We start from the raw sequence: 13,771 nt of genomic DNA, 5'->3' as shown, positions 1-13,771 counted from the left end.
AACAATAGGATATATAGAACAGACCATGAACAATAGGATATATAGAACAGACCATGAACAATAGGATACACAGAACAGACCATGAACAATAGGATACTCAGAACAGATAATGAACAAGGTGCAGCTAGGTTCTAAGGTACAGCTAGGTTCTAAGGTACAGCTAGGTTCTAAGGTGCAGCTAGGTTCTAAGGTACAGCTAGGTTCTAAGGTACAGCTAGGTTCTAAGGTGCATGTCTGCGCAGGGAGACAGCTAGGGTCTAAGGTGCATGTCTGCGCAGGGAGACAGCTAGGCTCTAAGGTGCATGTCTGCGCAGGCAGACAGCTAGGCTCTAAGGTGCATGTCTGCGCAGGGAGACAGCTAGGCTCTAAGGTGCATGTCTGCGCAGGGAGACAGCTAGGCTCTAAGGTGCATGTCTGCGCAGGGAGACAGCTAGGCTCTAAGGTGCATGTCTGCGCAGAGAGACAGCTAGGGTCTAAGGTGCATGTCTGCGCAGGGAGACAGCTAGGCTCTAAGGTGGATGTCTGCGCAGGGAGACAGCTAGGGTCTAAGGTGCATGTCTGCGCAGGGAGACAGCTAGGCTCTAAGGTGCATGTCTGCGTAGGGAGACAGCTAGGCTCTAAGGTGCATGTCTGCGTAGGGAGAGAGCTAGGGTCTAAGGTGCATGTCTGCGCAGGGAGACAGCTAGGGTCTAAGGTGCATGTCTGTGCAGGGAGACAGCTAGGGTCTAAGGTGCATGTCTGCACAGGGAGACAGCTAGGGTCTAAGGTGCATGTCTGCGCAGGGAGACAGCTAGGGTCTAAGGTGCATGTCTGTGCAGGGAGACAGCTAGGGTTAGCTGTTCAGCAGTCTGATGGCCTGGCGGTAGAAGCTGTCTCGGAGCCTGTTCGTCCGAGACCCAATGCTCCAATACCGCTCGGCAGATGGTAACAGTGAAAAGTCTGTGGCTCCAGTCCTTTATAATCTTCCTCAAACACACAGATGTCCTGGAGGCACAATTCAACTTATTTACATAACGAATTCAATGCCAATTCAATTCACCAACGAGGTAACAGAAACATGATTACATGTTTAATGCTTATTTAATTAGATAGAAATCAATGGCTGTTTTATTTCAGGCTGTCTTTGTGTTTTAGCAACATTTAAGAAGACAAAAGGAGATTTAATGACACATGTCACTGTGCTTTGGGTTTATCAGAATTGGCATGTCATTGATTTGTAGGATGCATTGGGCTGTGAATGGGAGAGTGTGATGACGCAGGATCGAGGGATTGTATTATCAGACAGACATGTCCTTATTTGGTTGGGAAACATTGATGTAGGGTGGAACTTGACTGGTGGCTGTGTTCACGATATCCATTTTGTTCTGTCAGAGAGAGAGAGAGAGAGAGAGGAGACTAGGAGAGAAAGAGAGATGTGTGTGTGTGTGTGAGAGGTAGTAGAGAAACTGTATGAGAGTGTGTGTGTGTGTGTGTGTAAAAGAGATGAAGGTGCAGTTGGATGAATGATTTAAGGCATCATGATGGAGTTTACCAGGGTCAGATAAAGCAATATACTGTTGATTTGTCAGAGGTGCTAACCCCATCTGGCCTGGAAGCTGTGAATACCTCCATGAGGGCTTTGGTCAAAAGCAGTGCACTACTGTATATGGGGAACACGATGCCGTTTGGGATGCAGTCATGGAGCAATTCAAAGCTGTAAGGCCGGATGGGGTTTGTATACGTCAAGCATAAACTTCAGTAAGTTGTGATAGTTGACCCTGAGCCCATACGATTCTGGTCATCAGGCTTTTCAGACTTGAGGAGCCTCTGAGGCAGATATCAATGACACAATGATATACTGTGTGTGTGAGCGTACATGTTTGTATGTGTGTGTGTGTGTGTCGTGCGTGCCTGTACATATGTGATTGACGGGTACTATATAGGTCAGGGAGTAGGATGACGGTAGGATGAAAAAGAAGGGGCCCTGGAAAGACCATTCATCATTGGCACCTGGGACAACTGTTGCCTGGCAACAGCATAGAAGTCAAAACGGTTTGCACCGGCCCTAGCCTTGAACATCATAACTCCTCAAACGGTATAAACAGATGGTTATAGCCAGTGCTCACAGTTACCATGCAGGCGCCTGCCTTTGGAGTAGGGTGAAGTTGCCCCTAGACACAGATCTTGGGTCAGTTTTGTATTTCTCCAACTAATGGTTAAGGTTAGGATTTGGGGCAGGGGCAGGGGAAGCTGATCCTAGATCTGCACCTGGGGGAAAATCCACCCTGTAGCGCTCACAGCTGGCTGCCCAACAGTTACAATGGAGGTGCATGTCTTTAGAGTTGTCAAGATATCCTGGCCAGTGGCCTCTGCTGGATCCAAAAACTCAGCAATCTAGATGAGGTGAGATATGCAGGGAAGGTTAGGACACTGGGTGGCCCTGCTATGTGGGATGGCTAATGCAGTATAGTGACTGCAGGATATTTTTAATAGCCTGGGTGGATGGCAGCTGGATTGACTGAGAACCTATCACATTCATGAATGCTGATGATGTCAGTTTGGTGTAATTTCTTCTGTCGGCTGGCCAGCATCAACACTAAAAGAGGGAGGGAGAGAGCGACGCTTGTCAACAACAACAGAGAGCGACGCTTGTCAACAACAACAGAGAGCGCGAGTGGGGAAGCACGGGCAACAGTCAGAGAGAGCGAGAGGGGAAGCACGGGCAACGGTCAGAGAGAGCGAGAGGGGAAGCACGGGCAACGGTCAGAGAGAGCGAGAGGGGAAGCACGGGCAACGGTCAGAGAGAGCGAGAGGGGAAGCACGGGCAACGGTCAGAGAGAGCGAGAGGGGAAGCACGGGCAACGGTCAGAGAGAGCGAGAGGGGAAGCACGGGCAACGGTCAGAGAGAGCGAGAGGGGAAGCACGGGCAACGGTCAGAGAGAGCGAGAGGAGAAGGACGGGCAACCGCCAGAGAGAGCGAGTGGGATTCAGGGGTGTGTTTCGTCTGTAGTCTGCATCATAGCTAAATAGGTCCTGAGAGCGACCAAAATCCACCGCGAATAGAGAGAACAACGCGACGGAGCACATAGGATAGTGCGCTGAAGTCAAGACGGTTAACAGAGACCGGACCGTATGTTCATAAATGCACTAAAGTCATCTTATAAAGTGGACGTCTCTCCGGGTAAGGCGTCTTCTACTTTGTTTTTTTTGTGTGTGTGTGTGTGTGGGGGGGGGGGGGGGGGGTTCGCTTTTGTTCGAGGGGCTGAGGATGATTTTAACATATCATAGACGTAGCTGTACGTAGGCCTGTCTACCTTATCTAATAATATATATTCTAAACCATTAACTCACCCATGTTGTCCCTTTCAAGTCCAGAAACCTGTAGTTGTCGTCCATGCACCCCACGTTGTTAGTTTTTCCACGTAGATGTTGCCCGGTGGTAACAAATGTCATCTTGCATTCGACTATTACCAAGGTGTGGATAAATTAGAAGTTGCTACAGTGTAGCCTAGGTATGCTAACATCTCAAATAGATAGTTTGAGGACTGCTTTCTGTTCATCTCATCCCATAATCTTGTGTAGGTTACTAGGTTGTCTGTTTTGCACAACGCTTTCACCTAAAACAGCGTACATCTGTGCCTTTCACTGAGTATGCGAACATTAGGTTAAACTAATGAGAGAAGCCAAGTTTATTGAAGGGTAAAAATAACTACCAAAATAAAGGGAAAACAAACCGAGTCTTTATAGGGCGTTGTGCCACCACGAGCCAGAACAGCTTCAATGCACCTTGGCATAGGTTCCACTGGAACTCTATTGGAGGGATGCGACAAGAAAGTCCATCGTCTGGTGTTTTGTTGATGGTGGGGGAAAGTGTTCAATTGGGTTGAGCTCTGGTGACTGAGACGGCCATATGGTTTTCATGCGCATCAAACCAGTCAATGCCCCGAGTCGGCAGTCATGTGGGCATAGCCAAAATAATGGTCTATCCAGACAGCATTTTTACACATAGCCATGTTGCGATGTTAATTGCTAGATTATCTCAGGAAACACACCTGTGTGGAAGCACCTGCTTTCAATATACTTTGTATCCCTCATTTAGGCAGTTACCCTAAAGTGATGGAGAAGGGTGTATCTCTCTGTATAACACACACAAGGTCAAATCCAATTTTATACTTCATAAACTACAGATGTGGACGAACAGGGAAATGCTTACCTAAGGCCCTGCCCAACAATGCAGAGAGAAAGAGAATAGAGAAATAATAGATAAGTAAAACACGTAATAATGAAAGTAACAATAGATACACAATGAGTAATGATGACTATATAGAAGAGGTACCAGTACCAAGTTGATGTGCATGGCTACGAGGTAATGGAGGTAGATATGTACATATAACTAGGATTAAAGTGACAGAAAATTAACTGTAGCAGCAGCAGGGTATTTGACGAGTCTCAAAATTTAGTGCAAAAAGGGCCAATGCAGATAGTTAAATAGTTAACCAAATAGCGACCCAGACTAACTATTTAGCAGTATTATCGCATAAGGGGTAGAAGCTGTTCAGGGTCCTGTTGATACCAGACTTGGTGCATCAGTACAGCTTGCCGTGCTGTAGCAGTACAGTCTAATGACTTGGGTGTCTAAAGACACCGCCTGGTATTGATGTCCTGGATGGCAGGTTCGGCCCCAGTGATGTACTGGTCCGCACACACTACCCTCTAGCCATAGGGGTGGGCAATTTCAGTCCTTGGGGGCCTGATTGGTGTCACAGTTTTGCTCCAGCTAACACACCTGACTCCAATAATCAACTAATCATGATCTTCAGTTTAGAATGTAATCAGTTTAATCAGCTGTGTTTTCTAGGGATGGAGAAAAAGTGACACCAATCAGGCCCCCGAGGACTGGAGTAGTCCACCCCTGCATCTAGAGCCCTGCGTCGGCTGCTAAGCAGGTGCCATAACAAAGCGGTGATGCAGCCAGTCAAGATGCTCTCAATGGCTCAGCTGTATATGTTTTTAAGGATCTGAGGGCTCTTTTCAGCCTCCTGAGTGAGAAAAGGTGTTGTCGTGTCCTCTTCACGACTGTGCTGGTGTGTTTGGAACATGACAGATCCTTAGTGATGTGGACACTGAGGAACTTGAAGCTCTCGGCCCGCTCCTCGTCAGCTCCGTCAATGTGAATAGGAAGAAGAAGACTCGAGGCTGTAATCGCTGCCATCGGTGCTTCAACAAAGTACTGAGTAAAGGGTCTGAATACTTTTTCTAAATAAATTTGCAAACATTTTGAAAAAACTGTTTTTGCCCTGTCATTAAGGGGAATTGTGTGTAGATTCAGTAGATTTTGTATTTATTTATTTTAATCTGTTTTAGAATAAGGCTGTAACGTAACAAAATGTGGATCAAGTCAAGGGGTCTGAATACTTTCCGAATGCACTGTACCCATGAGTTAACCATTCAAAACGCGGGTTAGAGGTTCCAACTTCCAAGCCCATTCTATCCATTCTATCCATTCTATCCATTCTACCCATTCTATCCATTCTATCCATTCTATTTATATGTGTGCTAGTGCAAAACTCGTTTGCTTGTTTCAGAAAGGAGCAACAAAGTTTCATCACTTTGTTAAAGAGTCCATGTTTCAGCTTAGGGCCCCAAAAAGGCTAGAGCCCTGGTCTTCATCCATAACCGTCGGTTATAAGGTCATAGTCCCAGCCCTGGTCTTCATCCATTACCGTCGGTTATAAGGTCATAGTCCCAGCCCTAAATCAGGGGAGTGAAAATTAAATCCCAGATCCCCACTCCGTCTCAGGCTGGTCTCTGATATGAAATATAAAGTCTGTGGCTGCTGGAGCTGAAGCATCATAGTGTGCGGTGCCTTTTGACGTATCAAAATATATGCACAGAGGGAATATGTTTTTGGACTTTGCCTAAAGGCCATCTATGGTACAGTTGTAGTCGGAAGTTTACATACACTTAGTCACTAAAACTAGCTTATCAACCACTCCACAAATATCTTGTTAATAAACTATAGTTTTGGCAAGTCGGTTAGGACATCTACTTTGTGTATGACATGTAATTTTTCCAACAATTGTTTTTACAAACAGATCATTTCACTTATAATTCACTGTATCACAATTCCAGTGGGTCAGAAGTTTACATACACTAAGTTGACTGTGCCTTTAAACAGCTTGGAAAATTCTAGAAAATGATGTCATAGCTTTAGAATGTATTTTTTTCTGAAAGGCTAATTGACATCATTTGAGTCAATTGGAGGTGTACCTGTGGATGTATTTCAAGGCCTACCTTCAAACTCAGTGTCTCTTTGCTTGGCATGGGAAAATCAAAAGAAATCAGCCAAGACCACAGAAAAAAAATTGTGGACCTCCACAAGTCTTGTTCATCCTTGGGAGCAATTTCCAAACACCTGAAGATACCACGTTCATCTGTACAAACAATAGTACGCAAGTATAAACACCATGGGACCACGCAGCCATCATACCACTCAGGAAGGAGATGCGTTCTGTCTCCTAGAGATGAACGTACTTTGGTGCAAAAAGTGCAAATCAATCCCAGAACAACAGCAAAGGACCTTGTGAAGATGCTGGAGGAAACGGGTACAAAAGTATCTATATCCACAGTAAAATGAGTCCTATATCGACATAACCTGAAAGGCCGCTCAGCAAGGAAGAAGCCAGTGCTCCAAAACCGCCATAAAAAAAGCCAGACTACGGTTTTCAACTGCACATGGGGACAAAGATCGTACTTTTTGGCGAATTGTCCTCTGGTCTGATGAAACAAAAATAGAACTGTTTGGCCTTAATGACCATCGTTATTTTTGGAGGAACAAGGGGGAGGCTTGCACGCCGAAGAACACCATCCCAACCGTGAAGCACGGGGGTGGCAACATCATGTTGTGGGGGTGCTTTGCTGCAGGAGGGACTGGTGCACTTCACAAAATAGATGGCATCATGAGGGAAGAAAAGGATGTGGCTATATTGAAGCAACATCTCAAGACATCAGTCAGGAAGTTAAAGCTTGGTTGCAAATGGGTCTTCCAAATGGACAATGGCCCCAAGCATACTTCCAAAGTTGTGGCAAAAGGGCTTAAGGACAACAAAGTCAAGGTATTGGAGTGACCATCACAAAGCCCTGACCTCAATCCTATAGAACATGTGTGTGTAGAACTGAGAAGCATGTGCGAGCAAGTAGGCCTACAAACCTGACTCAGTTCCACCAGCTCTGTCAGGAGGAATGGGCCAAAATTCACCCCACTTATTGTGGGAAGCTTGTGGAAGGCTACCAGAAACGTTTGACCCAAGTTCAACAGTTTAAAGGCAATGCTACCAAATACTAATTGAGTGTATGTAAACTTCTTACCCACTGGGAATGTGATGAAAGAAATAAAAGCTGAAATAAATATTTCTCTCTACTATTATTCTGACATTTCACATTCTTACAATAAAGTGGGGATCCTGACTGACCTAAGACAGGGATTTTTTACTCTGATTAAATGTCAGGAATTGTGAAAAACTGAGTTTGTAAATGTAGTTGGCTAAGGTGTACGTAAACCTCCGACTTCAACTGTAAATTTGATTCACATATGGATTCGCATAGCTGAAGCTTTGATAGATGCGTGGTAGGTCGGCCAATGCCGCACTTTGCATTATGTTCCCATCTGCAGACATTTTGAGGTGCCGCGGACCTGATTTCAGTACATGTCACCTAGTGAAATTCACATGGGACTTGCCCCTTCCTTTGTCTCCCGGTTGACAATTCCTCCGTTATACTTCTCTGTCTGTCACTGGGACTCGGGAGGGGTTTTAATCCGTCAGGCAACACAGTCCACAACCATTGAATGGAGGTCATTGACTAAGTTCTTACACCGTCAGTATATTAAATCAGTGATACCTCAATGGAGTTTTAATGGGTTGCCCTCAATATGATAGATCAAAAATGTGTGTTAGGCAGTGACAGACTTAGTTACCATGCTGATTTTATTGTGCTTATTCAGCTCTCCTATCAGACGATAACTCATCCAGATCATAAATGTGTCCGCGCAATTAGATTTTCCTGTGGACGGGTGGCCGGGTCACTTAGCCACAGCGCTCTGCGTTAGAGCACTAAAATCCTGTGATGAATTAGTCCCTACTGTACTGTTCTCCCGTTGGTGGAGAAGTTTAATGGCCAATAGTCTTAGAGACAAGTGCTCTACAAAAGGGGGCAGTTGGTGGCCTAGTGGGTAGAGAGGCGAGCCAGCCAGCACCCGGAGGGTTTCCGGTTCAAAATACCAGTCGGATGGGAAAAATCTGTCTGGAATTGAGCTGGCAACCGGAGGATCGCTGGTATCAAATGCTCAATGCCATTGTGCCCTTGAGCAAGGCACTTAACCCATCACAACACAGCTGCCCGTATGGCAGCATCTCTCTCTCTTTGTGTGTGTTGGAGGGGTTGGATCAAAAGCCGAAGTCAGATTTCAGTTGGACCTTGTGTGTAATTGATCAATAAAGTGATCTTGATTGTACATTTTTGTGCACATTAAAGCTTTGCCGAGAGAGGACAGGTAGTAAGCACATGCTTTGTGTGGGTACTCAATGGGTCTACTGCAGAAAATGAATCCAAAAAGATCCCAAAACTGGCATACTATATGTCCTAAAAAAGATATATATATTGTCATCGGGAATGTGGAATCATGCCAATCCTATAGGCTTGCTTTGGGACTCATTTGGAGGAGACAAGTGTCAGTCATCCCAGAGCTCTGTAGATGTACAGCTCAGTTTGAGTGTTTGTCCATTTTGGCACCCATAGTTCAAAGATCATTACATTTTACTAAGGATGTAAATTACAATTTTATTGTCATGGAACATTTGGTTCCAACATGGCCAAAACTAGTTATCAACCCTGGCATCTCTGGCAGTGCCCTGGGGTAGTCTGTCTTGTCCAGGCTGTGCCATATACAGTAGCCCAGCATTATCTCATCTCACAGCTGCTACACACGGCTGTCTCTCTGTCTCTCTTTCCCGCTCTGTCTTTGTGTCTCTCTCTCGCTGTCTGTAGCTCTCTGTCTGTCTGTCTGTCTGTCTGTCTGTCTGTCTGTCTGTCTGTCTGTCTGTCTGTCTGTCTGTCTGTCTGTCTGTCTGTCTGTCTTTGTGTCTCTCTCTCGCTGTCTGTCTGTCTGTCTGTCTGTCTGTCTGTCTGTCTGTCTGTCTGTCTGTCTGTCTGTCTTGTTCTGTCTCTGTCTGTCTGTCTGTCTGTCTGTCTGTCTGTCTGTCTGTCTGTCTGTCTGTCTGTCTGTCGTCTGTCTGTCTGTCTGTCTGTCTGTCTGTCTGTCTGTCTGTCTGTCTGTCTGTCTGTCTGTCTGTCTGTCTGTCTGTCTGTCTGTCTGTCTGTCTGTCTGTCTGTCTGTCTGTCTGTCTGTCTGTCTGTCTGTCTGTCTGTCTGTCTGTCTGTCTGTCTGTCTGTCTGTCTGTCTGTCTGTCTGTCTGTCTGTCTGTCTGTCTGTCTGTCTGTCTGTCTGTCTGTCTGTCTGTCTGTCTGTCTGTCTGTCTGTCTGTCTGTCTGTCTGTCTGTCTGTCTGTCTGTCTGTCTGTCTGTCTGTCTGTCTGTCTGTCTGTCTGTCTGTCTGTCTGTCTGTCTGTCTGTCTGTCTGTCTGTCTGTCTGTCTGTCTGTCTGTCTGTCTGTCTGTCTGTCTGTCTGTCTGTCTGTCTGTCTGTCTGTCTGTCTGTCTGTCTGTCTGTCTGTCTGTCTGTCTGTCTGTCTGTCTGTCTGTCTGTCTGTCTGTCTGTCTGTCTGTCTGTCTGTCTGTCTGTCTGTCTGTCTGTCTGTCTGTCTGTCTGTCTGTCTGTCTGTCTGTCTGTCTGTCTGTCTGTCTGTCTGTCTGTCTGTGCTGTCTGTCTGTCTGTCTGTCTGTCTGTCTGTCTGTCTGTCTGTCTGTCTGTCTGTCTGTCTGTCTGTCTGTCTGTCTGTCTGTCTGTCTGTCTGTCTGTCTGTCTGTCTGTCTGTCTGTCTGTCTGTCTGTCTGTCTGTCTGTCTGTCTGTCTGTCTGTCTGTCTGTCTGTCTGTCTGTCTGTCTGTCTGTCTGTCTGTCTGTCTGTCTGTCTGTCTGTCTGTCTGTCTGTCTGTCTGTCTGTCTGTCTGTCTGTCTGTCTGTCTGTCGTCTTCTGTCTGTCTGTCTGTCTGTCTGTCTGTCTGTCTGTCTGTCTGTCTGTCTGTCTGTCTGTCTGTCTGTCTGTCTGTCTGTCTGTTCTGTCTGTCTGTCTGTCTGTCTGTCTGTCTGTCTGTCGTCTGTCTGTTCTGTCTGTCTGCTCTGTCTGTCTGTCTGTCTGTCTGTCTGTTGTCGTCTGTCTGTCTGTTGTCTGTCTGTCTGTCTGTCTGTCTGTCTGTCTGTCTGTCTGTCTGTCTGTCTGTCTGTCTGTCTGTCTGTCTGTCTGTCTGTCTGTCTGTCTGTCTTGTCTGTCTGTCTGTAGTCTGTCTGTCTGTCGTCTCGGTCTGTCTGTCTGTCTGTCTGTCTGTCTGTCTGTTGTCTGTCTGTCTGTCTGTCGTCTGTCTGTCTGTCTGTCTGTCTGTCTGTCTGTCTGTCTGTCTGTCTGTCTGTCTGTCGTCTGTCTGTCTGTCGTCTGTCTGTCGTCTGTCTGTCTGTCTGTCTTGTCTGTCTGTCTGTCTGTCTGTCTGTCTGTCTGTTCTGTCTGTCTGTCTGTCTGTCTGTCTGTCTGTCTGTCTGTCTGTCTGTCTGTCTGTCTGTCTGTCTGTCTGTCTGTCTGTCTGTCTGTCTGTCTGTCTGTCTGTCTGTCTGTCTGTCTGTCTGTCTGTCTGTCTGTCTGTCTGTCCTGTCAGTGGCCTACATCTCCCTGCTCTCTCTTTCCATCAAGCATGGCTAATTCTGTCTCTGTTTGAAGAAACAAACTGCTGTCCCTGTCTTTGTCTGCGTGTTGTCTTTCTGTCTTGTTGGCATGTAGATAAGCATTTTCGAGACACTTGGAAACACTTATTGATGTCTATAACAGGCCAAACGTTGGAGACCAGTCAACTGTCTTGGGATTTGTGGTCACAATGTTTAAGTGGCCTACAAAGGTCATGTGCTATGACTTTTGGCTTTGAGCCTTTGTGATATGCGTTGCAGTCAGTGCCGATCTCCTGAAATAGATTAGACCTAGAGAGGATAATTCAATGTACAGTAATTGATCCATGGTCAATAAAAACAATTAAAAAATGATCAATCATCATTCAAGAAAGTAAATTGGGATAACATGTTGAATTCATGATCCGGAGGCAGTTGACATTGGGATTGATAGGCTGAGATGATTAGATATAATTTATGAATACATCCTTTAACTTCTATAACATTAAACAGGTTTCCCATGATACAATTATTTTAATATACTTCAGAAAGTATTCAGACCCCTTGACTTTTTCCAAATGTTATTTTACAGCCTTATTCTAAAACAGATTAAATAAATGAAACATCCTTAGCAATCTACACACAATACCACATAATGACAAAAGCAAAAACAAGTTTTTGGAAATGTTTGCAATTTTATTTTAAATAAAAAACTGATACCTTATTTACGTAAATATTCAGACCCTTTGCTATGAGACTTGAAATTGACCCTTTGTGATATGCATTGCAGTCAGTGCCGATCTTCTGAAATAGATTAGGTCTAGATAGGATCATTCAATGTACAGATTTGGAGAAGCACACAACTGTTTATAAAAGGTTCCATCAGTTGACAGTGCATGTCACAGCAAAAACCAAGCCATGAGGTTGAAGGAATTGTCAGTAGCGCTCCGAGACAGGACAACCATCTCTGCAGCACTCCACCAATCAGGCCTTTATGGTAGAGTGGCTAGACGGAAGCCACTCCTCAGTAAAAGGCACATGACAGCCCGCTTGGAGTTTGCCAAAAGGCACCTAAAGACTCTCACACAATGAGAAACAAGAATTTCTGGTCTGCTGAAACCAAGATTGAACTCGTTGGCCTGAATGCCAAACATTACGTCTGGAGGAAACCTGACACCATCACTACAGTGAAGCATAGTGGTGGCAGCATCATGTTGTGGGGATGTGTTTCAACAGCAGAGACTGGGAGACTAGTATAGATCAAGGCAAAATCAACGGAGCAAAGTACAGAGAGATCCTTGATGAAAACCTCCTCCAGAGCGATCAGGTCCTCAGACTGGGGTGAAGGTTCACCTTCCAACAGAATAATGACCCTAAGCACACAGCCGAGACAACGCAGGAGTTGCTTCGGGACAAGGCTCTGAATGTCCTTGAGTGGCCCAGCCAGAGCCCGGACTTGAACCCGATCTAACATCTTTGGAGTGAACTGAAAATAGCTGTGCAGCAACGTTCCCCATCCAACCTGACAGAGCTTGAGAGGATCGGCAGAGAAAAATGGGAGAAACTCCCCAAATACAGGTGTGTCAAGCTTGTAGCGTCAAACCCAAGAAGACTAGAGGCTCTAGCTGCTGCCATAGGTGCTTTACTTTAGTTTATTTAGTAAATATTTTCTTAACTGCATTGTTGGTTAAGGGCTTGTAATTAAGCATTTCACTGTAAGATGTACACCTGTTCTATTCGGGAAGGTGTGACAAATATAATTTGATACTTATGTAAATGATATTTCTGTTTTTTATTTTAAAACATTTGAAAAAATTTCTAAAAACCTGTTTTTGCTTTGTAGGGTTGCACATTTTGGGGAATATTCAGAGGTGGAAACTTTCCATGGGAATATATGGGAATTAACGGAAATATATGCTAATTTAATATTAATACCATTTAAATGTAGATGTTTTTTGCATTGGATATATATATACCATATCATATGGAGACAGAAACATAAACCTTTTACCTTATCATAAGTAGACATAATTGCAAATGATTAAATCCTTCCAATAGAAAAAAAAAAAAAAACATTTATGAATTGAACTTTAATTAAATGAGTTGACTCTTCACATGGGATGATTTCACTGAACAACAAAATAAAGGGAATATTGAATGACCCCTAATGATCCATCACATCTTTTGTTTAGTCAAAAAAATATATATATATGTTTTCAACATATAATAGAATGACCGTCTAGAAACTAAAGCGTTGGTTGTCTCCCTCTCTGGCTTCCATGTCTTCTCCCTGGACCTCCTCAATGTCCACCTCTTGAACATCAGACTCTGAGGCCTCATCTTCACTGTCACTTTCCAACCTTGTTGAGGATGGCTCGTTGTCAGGCTCAAAAAGCCTCAAATTTGCCCGGAGGGCCACCAATTTTTCAACCCTTGTATTGGTCAGCCTGTTGCGTGCTTTGGTGTGTGTGTTCCCAAACAAGGACCAGTTGTTATCTGAGGTGGCTGGTGTTGGTGGGATTTGGAGGAGGATGGAGACAACAAGGGAAAGAGCCTCAGATCCACAAAGTCCCTTCCACCAGGTGGCTGATGAGATATGTTGGCACGACTGTCATATTGCATCTCCATCCCATGTACTTCGCTAGACTGCCAAGAACCGTGCCCTCATCCAGGCCAAGGTGGCGAGACACGGTAGTGATGACCTTGTTGATCTCTACACCAGACAGGATGCTCTTGCCAGCATACTTGGGGTCCAACATGTACGCTGCGGGGTATATGAGCTTCAGGCAGAAGTCTTCACGCTTTTTGATGTATTTCAGAACTGCAGTTTCCTCTGCTTGGAGCAACAGTGGAGTGGGCAGGGCAGTGCGGATTTCTTCTCTTACATCTGCAAGCAGAGTCTGAACATCAAACCGGATGACATTGTCTCCCTCAATCCGTGCAATGGCTACTGCTATAGGTTTCAG

At 45.1% G+C, this 13,771-nt stretch overlaps 1 protein-coding gene across 1 annotated transcript in view; it reads left to right on the top strand.

The window, feature by feature from the left end:
* The first annotated feature begins 2,871 nt into the window (after positions 1 to 2,871).
* Positions 2,872 to 13,771, top strand: part of LOC109871981 (cAMP-specific 3',5'-cyclic phosphodiesterase 4B-like) — a 121,035-nt gene continuing 110,135 nt past the window's right edge. Inside the window, exon 1 of the mRNA XM_031807174.1 lies at positions 2,872 to 3,160. The gene's annotated coding sequence lies outside the window, so the exon portion shown is untranslated. The remainder of the gene's footprint in view (positions 3,161 to 13,771) is intronic.

The sequence above is a fragment of the Oncorhynchus kisutch genome, linkage group LG27 (assembly GCF_002021735.2).
Source record: "Oncorhynchus kisutch isolate 150728-3 linkage group LG27, Okis_V2, whole genome shotgun sequence".
Lineage (NCBI taxonomy): Eukaryota > Metazoa > Chordata > Actinopteri > Salmoniformes > Salmonidae > Oncorhynchus > Oncorhynchus kisutch.
Note: the sequence above shows the minus strand (reverse complement) of the source record. Positions and strands in the feature narration are given on the sequence as shown.